This window comes from Centroberyx gerrardi, chromosome 4 (genome assembly GCF_048128805.1).
Source record: "Centroberyx gerrardi isolate f3 chromosome 4, fCenGer3.hap1.cur.20231027, whole genome shotgun sequence".
Lineage (NCBI taxonomy): Eukaryota > Metazoa > Chordata > Actinopteri > Beryciformes > Berycidae > Centroberyx > Centroberyx gerrardi.
In genome coordinates, this window is record NC_136000.1 from 26,229,766 (window position 1) to 26,243,781 (window position 14,016).

The window sequence follows — 14,016 nt, forward strand, 5'->3', positions numbered from 1 at the left end:
GCCGATTGCGTCGATGGATTTACTCCAAACACCGACTTGACAGCGGACTGACTGACTGACATTGTTCTCTGAAGCAAGGGCAAGAGTCAAATGATAGTAGGACAGACTCGGTTAGGCTGACATGGTTGAGGTTAGGGTCAGCATGTTTTATTAAATTGCAAGACATACGCTAAAGAGAGACAAGCAGTTAAGTGAATTAGCCGAGTGGTTTTCTCTTTTCCTTTTAAAACTCTGTTAAGCCGACACGATAAGCAAGTGGTGCAGAAGAAGATTCTTACATTTTTCCATTCAATAGGCTCCAATGTAGGCTATATGCGGAAGAGGATTAGGGCCACGTGAAAAATGTATTTGAGTTCTGAGATTCATCTCAGAATACTGACGTTAATCTCAGAATTCTGAGATTAATCTCTGAACTCAAAATTTTCAGATGTGGTGAGAAGTGAAAATTCTGAGTTTAAAGTCAGAATTCTGAGTTTAAAGTCAGAATTCTGACTATTTTTTTCCTCAATAAATTTTTCACATATGGCCCTAATCCTCTTCTGTAGATATAAATGTTTTCAGCCGGTGGGTGACAGCGCTAAAGCTTCAGATCGTCTGCCGGAATTAAGAGAAGAAGAAGAAGCAGCAGGTCGGTTGGAACCAAGGAGGTTTTATAGGCGCTGACGAATTGCGGCAAACCGTATTTACAGTGACACGAAACTTCATTGGTTGGGATAACGAGCTAGCCGAGCTTGGTAAATTTCTCTTCAATTCTGATACTGAAATGATTCAAAATGATTTTAAATAGCCCTATGCTAAAAATCAAGTCTACTCACGTGCATAGTTAATTGTGCAGGACAACAGGACACGATATTCGGCAACTGACAGTGGTGACAATTTGTTAGCTTGGACGCTAAGCTAACATTAGCCGGTCAGTATAGCAACATAAGGCTGTGATGCGTCGTTTTACCGTTTGACCACCTAACGTTAACACACAGCAGTGGTGCTCGTAGCCATTTATTGATAAGCTGTTCTGTTGTCAGCTAGTGTATCCTCCATCTGCAGTGACTAATCTGCCGAAGGGTTTTCCGTAGTGATGGCAAAACGAAGCTTTCTGAAGCAATGAGGCTTTCCTTTCAATTGTAACGAAAAAGAGTTCACTACTCGAAGATTTTCAACACAGTGATTGTTACACCTGGTGGTCAAAAGGATGAAGAGCAGCTATGAATCTACTGTCTCTAATGAACTGCTTCGTTCTGGTGCTTTGAAAACATGTTATTTGTTGTGAAAACAATGCCAATACCTAGTAACGCTAATCATGCCGTTTGGGTGTATTACTTAACATAATAATAATAATCATAATAGATTAATAAATGAATAGCATCATCTTATAGGCTAATTCTACAATAGCCTACATCTGGTATTTGTAGTGAACCTGCTGACTGAAACAGGCTTATTCATATTTAGCCTTAATTGTCCTTTACCTATTATTTCATAGGCAAGGCTCATGTAGGCTTCATATATGAATTCTAAATCAAGAAATAAGTGCTTGGTAGTGCTTATGAATTGGTCAGTGAAAGTGCTTGTAGACTGGGCAGTTAAAGTGCTTGTGAACTGGGCAGTGAACATTTTATTAAATGGATGTGGAGTGGAGGTGCTTGTGCAACTGAACAGGGGTCATCACTGGAATTAAAGGTTTTTATTTAGGAAGAGGATTTGTTCCACAGTGCGAGGGCTGAGTTGATTTCTTTTTTTGCTGACAATTTCTCCTGCCTTTGAGAATATCCGTTCACATGGGACTGAGGAGGCAGGAGTCCTTAAGAACTCCAATGCAAGGCGATACAGATGGGGATAGACAGCCTTCTGCATTGACCAGAATCGCAGTGGATCCTCAGACAGTGGAATTATAGGATCACTCAGGTACCATTGAACCTCGACAGTGGCATCTGCGGTAACATTTTTGACCCGTCTGGTTTCCACAACATGGCTGTCCAACAGATCCAGAGTTTTCCATAAGCGCCAGCTGTCGGCCAGATGACCGGACATTAAAACATTTCCAGCTGACTACTTTCTTACTGTTTCAAGTCACGTCAACGTCACTTTTTAGATCTTGGTCGTTTTTAACTATATCTTTTAACCGGATGAAGAATTTTAGTCATCGGACGTCTGGATCTTAAGTTATCAGAGAAACAAGCTGAGCAATTCTTCTTGTTGCATTTAATGCATGTGCTCTGAACAGGAATGTCAGTAAAATGCAGAAATAGTTATACTATGGAAGTAATTATTATTATTATTAGTGCTGAAATCTTTTGAAGAGATCTATTGGTTATTTTTTATAGGCTAACTGCAGTACTATTGGCTACAGGTTGTAGGTATTTGGCATGTTGCCAGTCTGTTGTAGAGACTAGGATACTGAAACCTGTTGAAATACTTCAACAGAATAAGCAATTAATGATTAATGAGTGCTATAGTCGTTCCTAGTATTCTGGTGGCAGTGCACTCATAGTCTGACATAGACTATGGGCTTGTGAAAGTTAGTTTCCCACCCTGAAAGTTTATCAAGGCCTTAAGGTTTGTTTGACTGTGATTATGTTACAGATTTCTCTCTGTCTGTATAGAGTTGATCTGTTATGAACTTTGGCTGTACAAGCTATAGGCTGCTATGGGTGATGGCTGTCAAAACGCACACACACACACACACACACAGACACACTATTTTTCTGACCATACAACATCCAATATATGTAATGTAATTAGCTGTAGATCAGGCAAGTGTATTATAATCAGTAGCATATCATATTAAATCAATATATTGCGCAAAGTAGAGGTCACAGGTAAATATATTGCAGTAACTGAATATAGCCTAACCATAGGTGCGTATAACAGGTAAGTAGCCTATATGATAATTGATGTATATCTAGCAATAGTTAAAGAGTAACTAAACCCCAAACCCAATTTTTTGGTAAAGCCTGACACCTAATGGTGAAAACTAGGGTACTTAACTGGCCTTATCCTATTGGCTGGTCTTTGTGCCAGGTGATGTCACCACCTGTTGTACTCTATAGAGGGTGACATCACAGGGCACAGAGACCAGCCAATAGCAGATCACCTGTTCAGTACCCTAGTTTTCACCATTAGGTGTCAGGCTTCACCACAGATTTAGGTGGGGTTTAGTTACTCTTTAAGTACTTTAGAATAGGTAAATATACCGTTCTAAGTGTGACACCCACTAATGTGTAGTCACAAATGTGTGAATGTATTTTTTTTCCTCACTATTGAGGTATTTGATATTGAATTGTTTAATTGTCTATTTAGAAGGTATGTCACATTCTTTAGGCATATTCTCATTATCTGCAGAGTTAATACACTTGATATGCTAACTTTCGAACAGTAGGGGGCAGAGCGAGACTGTGGTGTTATATCTCTATGGTGGTTCCACTAAAAATAAAACGGCAATGGTGGTTATTTAACAATGAAGACAGCAACTCCCATGATCCCACGCTACTTCTCGACGTCATCAAACTCCGTCTTTTGTTATTGTTTTGATTGAGAGACCCCTAGCGGCAGAAAATTACATATTGTGCGTTGAAACCTCCAAAATCGGTAAAGCCCATGTATTTTTATTTCACCTGTCAGGCTCTCAGATATGTCCCGTTGCTTGTGAGATTATATTGACTGGAAAGTCCTCCTTTTTCTGAACGAAACGAGGTATAGCACTCCAAGGTTTAATATACATTTGACTGACAAAACAGGCGTTCTAATGCTTGTGAATGAATGAATGCTTGTGATTCAATAGCGCGGGAAAATCGCCTCGGACCATTTGGAAATACACTCGTAATTATCCATGCACTGTGTAGTCTATAATTTAGCCTAATCTATGAAAATGTCAAGGAAAGAAAACACCCCTCATTATATTGCTAAGTATCAGATCAACCAAGCCCTAAAAGATCTGGCTATGGATGATGATGATGATGATGATGATGATGATGATGATGATGATGATGATGATGATGATGAGGAAGTAGATGAGGAAGATGACTAAAGGCTGAAGAAAATTTAAAAGAAACAGATGCTTTTTTGAAACTTTATTTTCCATTTTATTGTATTTTTATGTTTATACAGCAGGCCATCTTGCTGTGAAATGTAAATGCAAGTTAGCAAAATGTAAATGCAATGCAGTTTGTTACCATCTTTACTTTAAATAAAAATAAAAAGAATACAGCCCTAAAAATGTGTGATAGACAACTTTAGCGCACGTTGTTCAGTAGCAGCAGCAGCAGCCCCCAGCAGTGGATGGGGTGTTTTGGGCTGTCTCTGACCTTATGATGGAGGCACATTCTGCTGTGAGCCGTTTCACAGCAGCCTGTGCATTAGACTGGCTGTAGAAGCCCACCGTTTTGTATCTTGGGTCAAGCAGTGTGGCCAGTGTCATTACACTCATCATCTCAATGGATGACAACCGCTCAGTGAGCAACCTCAAGAGGTTGCTGCACAACTGCAGTGCTTTGTCATCCTCAATTAGAGATTGCTTGCTGCTCACAGCATGTCTCAGCATGCGGATGAGAGGAATGACCTTTGACCCCGATACTCTCTTCTCCTCAGACAGTTCAGTGGTTGCTTCGTTGAAATGAGACAGCACTCCCAGACACTCATTAATGGAGTGGTACTCTTTGGAGGTCAAAGGTGTGAGGTCTGTCCTCAAAGTGACCAATGCAGCACCAACTGGCTCTCTTTGGTTAAATAACCGCTGCAGCATGGCATAGGTGCTGTTCCACCGGGTGTCCACCTCTTACATCGCTTTGAGAGTAGGTCTACCCATCTGTTGCTGCATTTGGGAAAACCCACTCCCAGTAATACAGTTGATAGTTCATCCTTTTCATTTATAAAATGACATGTCACTACTAAGTATGCATCCATATGTATGGATGTCCACATGTCGGATATAAGACTGACTGCTGTAGCCTTCTGCACTTCTTCCTTTGCCTTCTGTTTTGCCTCCTTGACTTTTTCTTCCACCATGCCTTTCAATGCTTTTCTAGATGGAAGAATGTAGGTTGGGTCTAAGATACCTACAAGCTCCTTAAATCCAGCATCATCCACAATGGTGAAGGGCTGTGAATCCTTCACAATCATGTTCACCAAGGCCTCATCAATCATTTGTTTTCTGGTCCCTTCAACACAAGAAAAGCATATGAATACAACACATAGCCTAATACAGACTAATACATATAATATAACATGTTTATACATACAGTTTAATTTGTTCCACTGTTTTTATGAAGATACTTTGATAATATCAAGAATGCTATCAGCTACACACCACCAAGAGAGAAAGAAAGAGAGATAAATAGGCAACTTGTAAACCAATGAATGAATGACAGTTGTACTACCTTGGCTGCTTGCGACTATAGGTCGACTTCCTGAAGGGACATTCTCATGCTTAGCACGAAAATGCCTCAGCATTGACAAGGTGTTGTTATTGTAAGCCAACTGCTGAGAGCAGACCAAGGGGGTCATCCCTATGTTCCCTCAGCCCTATGTGTTTAGGCAAGGAGCTTGTATGGTTGAGGTTAGGGGTTCCAGGGCAGATGAGGTGGTTGGGTTGAGGCATGAGGTCACTGAGGTTAAGGTTCGAGCAAGCTTGCGGTCAAGGCTGTCAGAAGGTAAATTGGGATAGGGTTGAGGGAACATAGGGCTGAGGGAACATAGACATGCTCCCAGACCAAGCACTCGACCTACAGGATAGGCAAATAGGATGTAGGTTAGGCTGGACTTTTACACATTATTAATATAATATTTTTTTCCATACACAACCTACCTTACTTGTTGATATCAACTGAAAATGTTCCCAAACTGCAGAACGCCCTCTTTTCCTTGCTGGTTCCATCTCTACCAAAAATCTCAATTATCAAACACTCTCTATCTCACAACAACCGACACCACAAACTCCTTCAACTACCCACGATGTCCACGCCGGAGATTCACTTCCTTTGAATCAGGTACCAAAGCGGTCACGTGGTTGTGTGCCGAATGAAGCTTTGGACGTCATTGACCACGTGTTTATGGCAAACGAATCAAGCCTCGATACACTGCTTCTAAGTACACTGCGTTGTTATTTTTGACACATGCGCCGGAGCTTCGGTATCAAGGGGAACATCACTAGTTTTCCGGCTAACGTTAGCTTTCAATGTGGATGCTTTGCTGACAGACAGGCCCGATGCAAATGAAGAGTTTAATATTACGGATGCACAGAGTGGTTCTCTGACTCGATTGTCATTACATTTTGGTTCAGTTGTGGTATTAAAACGATTTTCCTGAACTGTCGTTGATGACGGGAGGCTCGTTTAATACGGCGTACTGCAGTTTGTCAGTGCCTTGTGATAGTTTAACATGACCACAGGAGAGCCATAACCTTAGATATTAAGTTCATTTTTCTTCACCTTTTAAAACGAGCAGTGTTTAAAAAGACTGAAAAGCCTACTTAACAGAGCTTACTAAAGCCCCACAGAAGTGTCTCATCAGTTCAAGAAACCCTAAGGTATGGCGAAGTTACTTAACATCTTGTAAACAGCCGTGAATATAACAGATAAAAGGTAATGTAACAGATGATAACCAGCTTTTGGGCTCCTATCCCAACCATAATGGGCTTATAATAACAGTAGTAAGAAATAACAACTGAGGTGATGTAAACAAAGTTCATGAGACACTAGTGTGAAGCATAACATAACATTTGTCTATTGAAATGGAAATTTAAAGTGCCTATAAAGAAAAATACTGAAATACAACAATGTTAACTAGCCTACAGGATATATGAATGAAATAGTCAAGAGGCAAAATAATCTTTTTATTTAGGGAAGTATAAATAGACATATCAGGCCTATTTTGCCACAACCATATTCTACTGGACATATGTGTTGTAAAGGCCTACGTTGTAAATTGGAATGTGCCACAGGCTACCATCCAGCTATTTTCCAGTGGTTGTTGAAAATGTCTGTTTTGCACTGGTCACATCCCAGTTTTCACTTCTCTTCCTGCAAGAATCCAACAATCTATAGTTTTGATTCATTTTGTGATGAAATATCTATCCAATCTGACATACCAGCATCAATAATACGTTTTTTAACAAATCTGTCTGTAATTGTTTAGTGCTCTAATGGCGCTATTCTGACGTTTGATTGGTTAGAATAGGGCAGATGAACAGAGAGGGTTGTTCATTGCTGGCGCTTCAGCTGCACAAAGATAGATATTTGTGGTCACATCAGTGCTCCTACATTAAATTGCCTGACTGCATGTTGCACATTTAGGTTGCATTTGTGACTACAGAGGCTGCCCTTTAGTTCCCTGTCCATGACTTGTTGGCATGTTCATGTTTAAAGTTTGCTATCTGTGCATTTATTCAACAGATGCGTCGTCCATGAGTTGGAGTCTTAGGTGGTCTTGATTGGTAAACACACACAGGTAGGTATGGCTATGTATAAGTAGTCTATAGCAATGGTTTGTCAAAGTTTTGCTCTGCAACCCAGCTCATTAACACATATATTACTTCTCTTGTAATGTGGCGGCCCAGCAGAAAAAGGCTGTGACCAATCTTGAATAAAAAGCATAATTTTTTTTGACCGATCATCAGAAGGGTGTGTGTGTGTGTGTGTGTGTGTGCCAGTGGTGATGTCAGGGGGAGGGGCAGCGGGTGTGGACCTGAGCAGGAGGCAGAGCTTGATGAGAAGAGGAAGAAGAGACAGGAGGAATGGGAGAAAGTTAGGAAACCAGACGACCCGGAGGGTAAGAACACACACACACACACACACACACACACACACACACATCCAGAAGACAGGACACAATGCATGCTATGCACCAATCGTCTAATAAATATATATCTGTGTTGACATGTTGGTGTGTGTGTGTGTGTGTGTGTGTGTGTGTGTGTGTGTGTGTGTGTGTGTGTGTGTGTGCGTGCTCCTCAGAGGCCCCAGAGGAGGACTATGACCCTCGTTCTCTCTTTGAGCAACTGCAGGAGCAGAAAGACAAGAAACAGGAGGAGTATGAGGAGCAATTCAAATTCAGTGGGTCTCTCTCTGGTTTTTATGTCTCTGTGTGTTCGCAGCTCTCTTTCTTTCTCAGTCTTTGTCTTTTGAGATGACCATCTTTAGGATTTTATCCCCGCCAGTTGTGACCCCTCTCAAGTTCTTAACACTTCTGCTGTGCTGCCCTACCAAGGCAAAGAGCAGTCGCTTTGTTTTGTGTGTTATAAAAATACTGTGAATGATTAGCCTTACGGTAAAATGTACTGTTAATAGATGTGAGATATCTACAATACATGTACATATAGGACCTTGAGATTATTTAAATTCCTAATTTTTACAGGTCCAGTGCTTGCTGTGGTTCCAGCAGTTGGCGTACAACAATAACACGTCTTCAATGCTGAGGCATTACAGAGCTAAGCATGAATGGATAACACCAACAGTCAAGGTAGGCCCTATACTTTATCATGGAATATATGGAATACTGAACTCATGGCCTACCTTAACACTCAAACTACCAGAATTCTATAACTACTAGAATGGCCATAGCGGTCATTCTGACCGTTCATACATTATTTGCATATAATTTCAATAATCAATATACAATCTAAGAATAAGTGGATCTGTAATGTTAGGATAGGTAATAATAAACATCAGGACACAAAATTTAAATTCTATTGAATGTGAAAATGTATTAGTTAATCGACAACCACAGAACCTGCTATTGTAATAACAGATACAAATTCGAATTAGATCAATATTCTATTATTTTCTTTGTAAAATAAAAACAAGTTCATTCATCCTTGAAACAATAACTTATAAAAACATCACCAATATGCATTTCAATGCATAGTAAAAACCTTTATGGACACGTATGAAACGCATATACCCCAAAATGGCCAAAACAGTCAATCTGACGGTCACAGGAAAAGAATATGAAAATTCGCGAAACTGCGGGAAAATGAACTGATTTAGAAAGCAATATTTGTTTTAGTGAGTAAAAATATCATACTGTAAAATTATAATGAAAATATCATGCTGTAAAATCATAATGAAAGTATTAGTATCTAAGTGGGCTCACTTGAACAAGGCATCGGGTTGTTTTGGGAGCAAACACCGTGCATCAATTTCACTGACGCTTGTGGATCAATTACTCACAGTCAACACAGGTAATCTCCACCTTCCATGTGCAGCTCCCACACACTACCTTGTGACATTTGTCACAAGTGTCCTTTGTTTTGTTTTTCTTGCAGTTTCTCCGCACTTGGCACTGCCTTCTCCTCTCCATCTGCTGCTGCTCCTGCCTGGATCCTGGCTCTCGCACCATCAGGTGTGTGGCTTTTGCTCTCATGTGGTCGGAGCGAACTTCATTTGCGAGTTGCATTATGAAGTTCCTCCGTGACATCCTCTCATTGATGCATTTCTTGAACAGGATGGAAGCATTTATCGCAGCCAGGTCAAGGATATTAAAACACCGCCACTGGCCATCTACGTGTGGGTGCTTTCACTGAGTATTTCCTCGTCATTTGATCTAGCACATCTACTCCGACCTTGGTTCTGTTGTAGTATGTGATTGTCTCTGGTTTAGACTTTTGGCCACTTCTGATGGCAACAGCTGTGTGGACAGTGCTGAGAATGCAGATGTTTCTCCTTGCATTGCATTGATACACTGTTAAGCAGTGTCACTTTTCAGAACCTTTGTGGTGAACAGCGCCCTTTGCTCCTTTACGCATGGAGGGAGCTCTCATCTGCTCTTATTTACTGTGCCAACCAGGCTGGTTTTCTTGGCCTGTAGTGCCTTGGCCAGTTCGAGGGAAGTCAAAAAGTTGTCAGTGGTGATGTTCCTCCCCTTCCCCGGTAAGGCTCAACCATTTTCAACACCATGCTGTCTCCTAGTCGCTGACCTGGCCTCCGTGTCTTGTCTTTGCCCAGATATGGTGCACCGTTCACCATATATTTGGTATCGATGTCAGCAGCGAGCCAGAACTTTATACCGAATTTATTGGGTTTGCTTGCTATATACTGGATGAAGCTGCACCTTGCTTTTGTCGGGAAGAGCTGCTCATCAACAGTTATGTCGGCACCGGGCTTGTAGCAAGCGATGCTGTTCTGGACAAATTTCTCCCAAACCTCGGTCACCAGGGCAAACTCTTGTAGGCGTGTGCGTCTGGTCTCCCTTTTGTCGAAACGCAGGAATCGCATGATTTCCTGGAATCTGTTTCGGGACATGGTCTCCTTGAAAAATGCATAGCCCCAGTCGGCCGACCAAAAGCTCACCAAGTCCATGCTTTTTCCACCTTGCGTGCCACGAATGGAGATTAGAGCAATGAAGGCCTTTAGCTCACCGACTGTCATATCCCATGAGCTGTCCTCCTTGACTCTGTGTGCCTCAGCAACGGTGCAGTCCCTGATGTGCTGCAACATACCATCATCAACCAAACACAGAAAAGCAGTGAGGGCATCTTCAATGTTGCGCTTGACATGCGCTGTGGGGCCTGCAGCTTCTGTCATGCCATTTTGACTTTGTCGCCTTCCTCTATTTTCACCCCACTGTATAACCGTTTCATGCCTCTCTGCTGAAGGTGGATTTAGTGAGACAGCTCCTTCATCCAGTGGCGGGCTGAGTGCTCTTGTGGTTGGCACAGCAGGCACAGCTGATGATTTGGGATTTTGCACTGTCGCCAAAAAATTATAGCCTAATTAGTTTGTTTTATTTCATGAAATATCAATCTTATCAGGGCTAATATTAGCCTATGTATATGTATATGTATATGTATATGAATCAGCCTAACATACCTGGAACATTAGCAGATGGAATGACAGCAGATGCAGAATTGGAAGTGTCCAGCCGGCTTTTTTTTACAAGGGGGAATTATCTCTGAATCACTCTCAGAGCCAGTGTCAGATGAACTTTCAAGAGATCAGGAGACATCACTATCCGAACCTGCTCCGCCATCAGACTCACCCTCACCAAGGCTCTGAAGCAAGGCTAAAGCCTCTGTGGCATTCATTCTCCTTCTTGCTGACATTTCGTTCTGATATTCTATTTCTGTTCAATTTCATCTGATCCTAATTTACTCTATTCTGCCCTTTTCAGTGCTATTGTTTATTTGATTCAAACGTATTGTCTTCAATTATTTCAATTTGGTTTTAGGCTGGAAAGCTTTCTATCCTCCTTGGTTTTAGCTATGCAATAGTAAAAAAAACCAACTAGAATAAATAGTTGCTAGGCAACGGTGACGCAGATCTTCAAGAGCGGGAAAAAGTAGCAAACACTGAAATTATACACCGTCTATAATGCATACGGTCAATATGACCGTTATGGCCATTCAAGGTAGAAATACTCAGAACTCTTTTGTGTTTTGTAATTTTAATAAAATAACAATGTTAGAATAAAATATACACACATTTAGGAAAAGTCAGGGTCCTATAGTTACATGGGTTTTATTTCAACAAAGTTATTACATTGCAAAATTTTTAAACGGTCAAAATGACTGCCTTGGTAGTTCTAGTGTTAAGTGTACTTGAACCCACTATAGTGACAAGACATCAAAAGTTAGTGAACAGTTTGTTTATAAAAAATATAGTTATGTGTTTTTTTTTATATGACTATATTATATGACTCATAGGCCTACTTCATTTCAATGAAGTCTAAAATGAATTTACTATCTTTTTCCTAGTAAACCAGAAGAAAGAGCAGGATGAAGCACTTGTGGATATGATAGTGAAGGATTCCCAGCCTTTCTCTGTTGGCCGTGGTGACCATGGATTCAGAGATTTTGTGGCAAAGCTTGACCCCACATACACTCTACCATCAAGGCAGGCTCTGAAGACCATGGTGGAGAAAAAATATGAAGAGCATTAAACGAAAGGCCAAGGCAGAAATGCAGAGGGTGGAGGGTGTGAGCCTAACCTCGGATATGTGGATCTCCATTAATATGGATTGGTCATTGAAGTGGCCATTTCCCAAAGTCCACACAGCTGAGAATATCGATGAAACTAAGAGGTCCCTCATTGAGGAGTGGGGTATTGAAGGCAAGGTAAAACGCCTATTTACAGATGCAGAATCAAACATGATTGCTGCCAACAATTTAATACTTCAGCATGTTGTTTGCCTAGCACAAGTCCTTAAAAAAATCCACTTGTAAAAAAAATCCACTGATCTAACTTCTGGCCTTGAAGACATTAGAACAAAGGCAAGAAAGTTGGTTACCTATTTCAAGACCAGCACTACAGCAAAGGAAAGGCTGAGGCAAATGCAGGAGCAAAATAGACCACCCTGTAATGAAACTCATCCTGGAGGTTTGTATATTTATGATTCTGCAGTGCTTATATAAAGAGAGGCAGCCAGTGGGGGCAGCTCTCACTACACTCAGATGTGAACAGATGTGGCTCCTCTGACCTCTGAAAATTATGAAACCATTGCAGAGTGTTTAAGAGTGGTTGCTCCATTCCAAGTGGCCATTGAGGAACTTTCCAAGGAGAAGAGCGTCTCTGGTTCAAAGGTCATTCCTCTAATCAAAATGCTACGCTACAAAGTAAATGAAATACTGCCACAGATCACCAACAACAGAGCAACACAGCTGGGGCAGAACCTGTCTAGAATCCTTAATGACAAATTTTCAGGTCTTGAGTCCATGAGTGTGTTGACACTTGCAATGTTGCTGGATCCAAGATTTAAAACTCTTGGCTTTCACAACCAAATACAGGCCCAAGCAGCAATCTGCTGACTAACATCAGAGTGCACAGCACTGATCAGAGACACACCACAGGACACATCTACAGACATCTACAGACCATCCCTCCACATCTCAACAGACACCCAGCCAATCAGCTCGGCCTGACCCAGCATAAAAAAACCTTTAAACTGCATCCTCCACAGGTATTTGTTTGTTATAAATTGTTCATTCATGATATACAGCCCAAAGTGAGTAAAAGGAGGAAACAAATTTAAGTATTTATTTATCTTTTTCCATTTATATTTCTATTCATTTTATTACATACATTTGTGATTATTGACACAGGAATCCCTCCATACTCTGTCTCCAGATTTCCTCACTTGGCGGTAGGGCTGCAAGATTCTGGATAAAATGAGAATCTCGATTTTCTTGCTTAGAATTGAGATCATGATTCTCTCTCACGATTTTTAAGCAAAACAATTTTTAATATATTTTTTTACTGCACTCTTTTGCCTGATACAGACAGAAACAACAAAAAATATGATAATGCCTGTAATGGGACTGTCACATCAACTTTGCGGGTCAAATGGGCTTCAGACAGTACACACACACAATGTAATTATAGACTAAATTCCAATGAAATTTTAATTTAATTAACGATATAAACTTCTCCAATCTCCAGCTGGTTTATTCCGCCATACATTTCATTCTGCGCACACAGCAGCACAGTGCAGCATTAAGTATAGCCTTAGTTACAGGAGTCTTTGGGAAATTACCTGGCTTCCTGAATCCTGAATTTTTTTTTTCGGGTTGCAGATCGGTTTCGGGTCATTGTTTTATGTGTATGAAAATGGGTCGGGTGGGTTCGGATATGTGTATGTGTCGGATCGGGTGGTCGCGGGTTGAAAAAAACCTGACCGGCGCATCACTACTGTAAACAGTAACCTGATAATTCCTAATCTGCTGCCCTACAAACGTTAACGGTAGGTAGCATCATTACCTTGTGGTATTTAAGTAGTTTAATTGATAATCGTGTGGCAATGCATTGAATTGAATTGAGCTCAACACACGCGCTGTCGGCCTGTCAAAGATATGAGCTTGTTTTTTAACAGACAAAACAGCTTAATTCAAACGCTTGATGAATCCAACACTTATAAAAACAATTAACTTACATCTCTCTTCTTCTTTTATTTAGAACACAACCTTTGAACAAGTGTTTTCCCGTGTGTGTCTACTGTTTTCCATTATGTCTCTCTCTGGAGTTGTTTTCCTTTCTGCCCGTTCTGCATTTGTGCGCATTTTGTCACGTGGTGAAACGGTGTTGTCACTTGTTAGGA

The 14,016-nt window shown here is 40.9% G+C and overlaps 1 long non-coding RNA gene across 1 annotated transcript; it reads left to right on the plus strand.

The window, feature by feature from the left end:
* The first annotated feature begins 671 nt into the window (after window positions 1–671).
* On the plus strand, window positions 672–8,042 carry LOC139917514 (uncharacterized). The gene is made up of 4 exons (XR_011784920.1): window positions 672–734; window positions 7,383–7,437; window positions 7,640–7,758; window positions 7,944–8,042. It is a non-coding gene; the product is annotated as an uncharacterized LOC139917514 (long non-coding RNA).
* The last annotated feature ends 5,974 nt before the right edge of the window (window positions 8,043–14,016 follow it).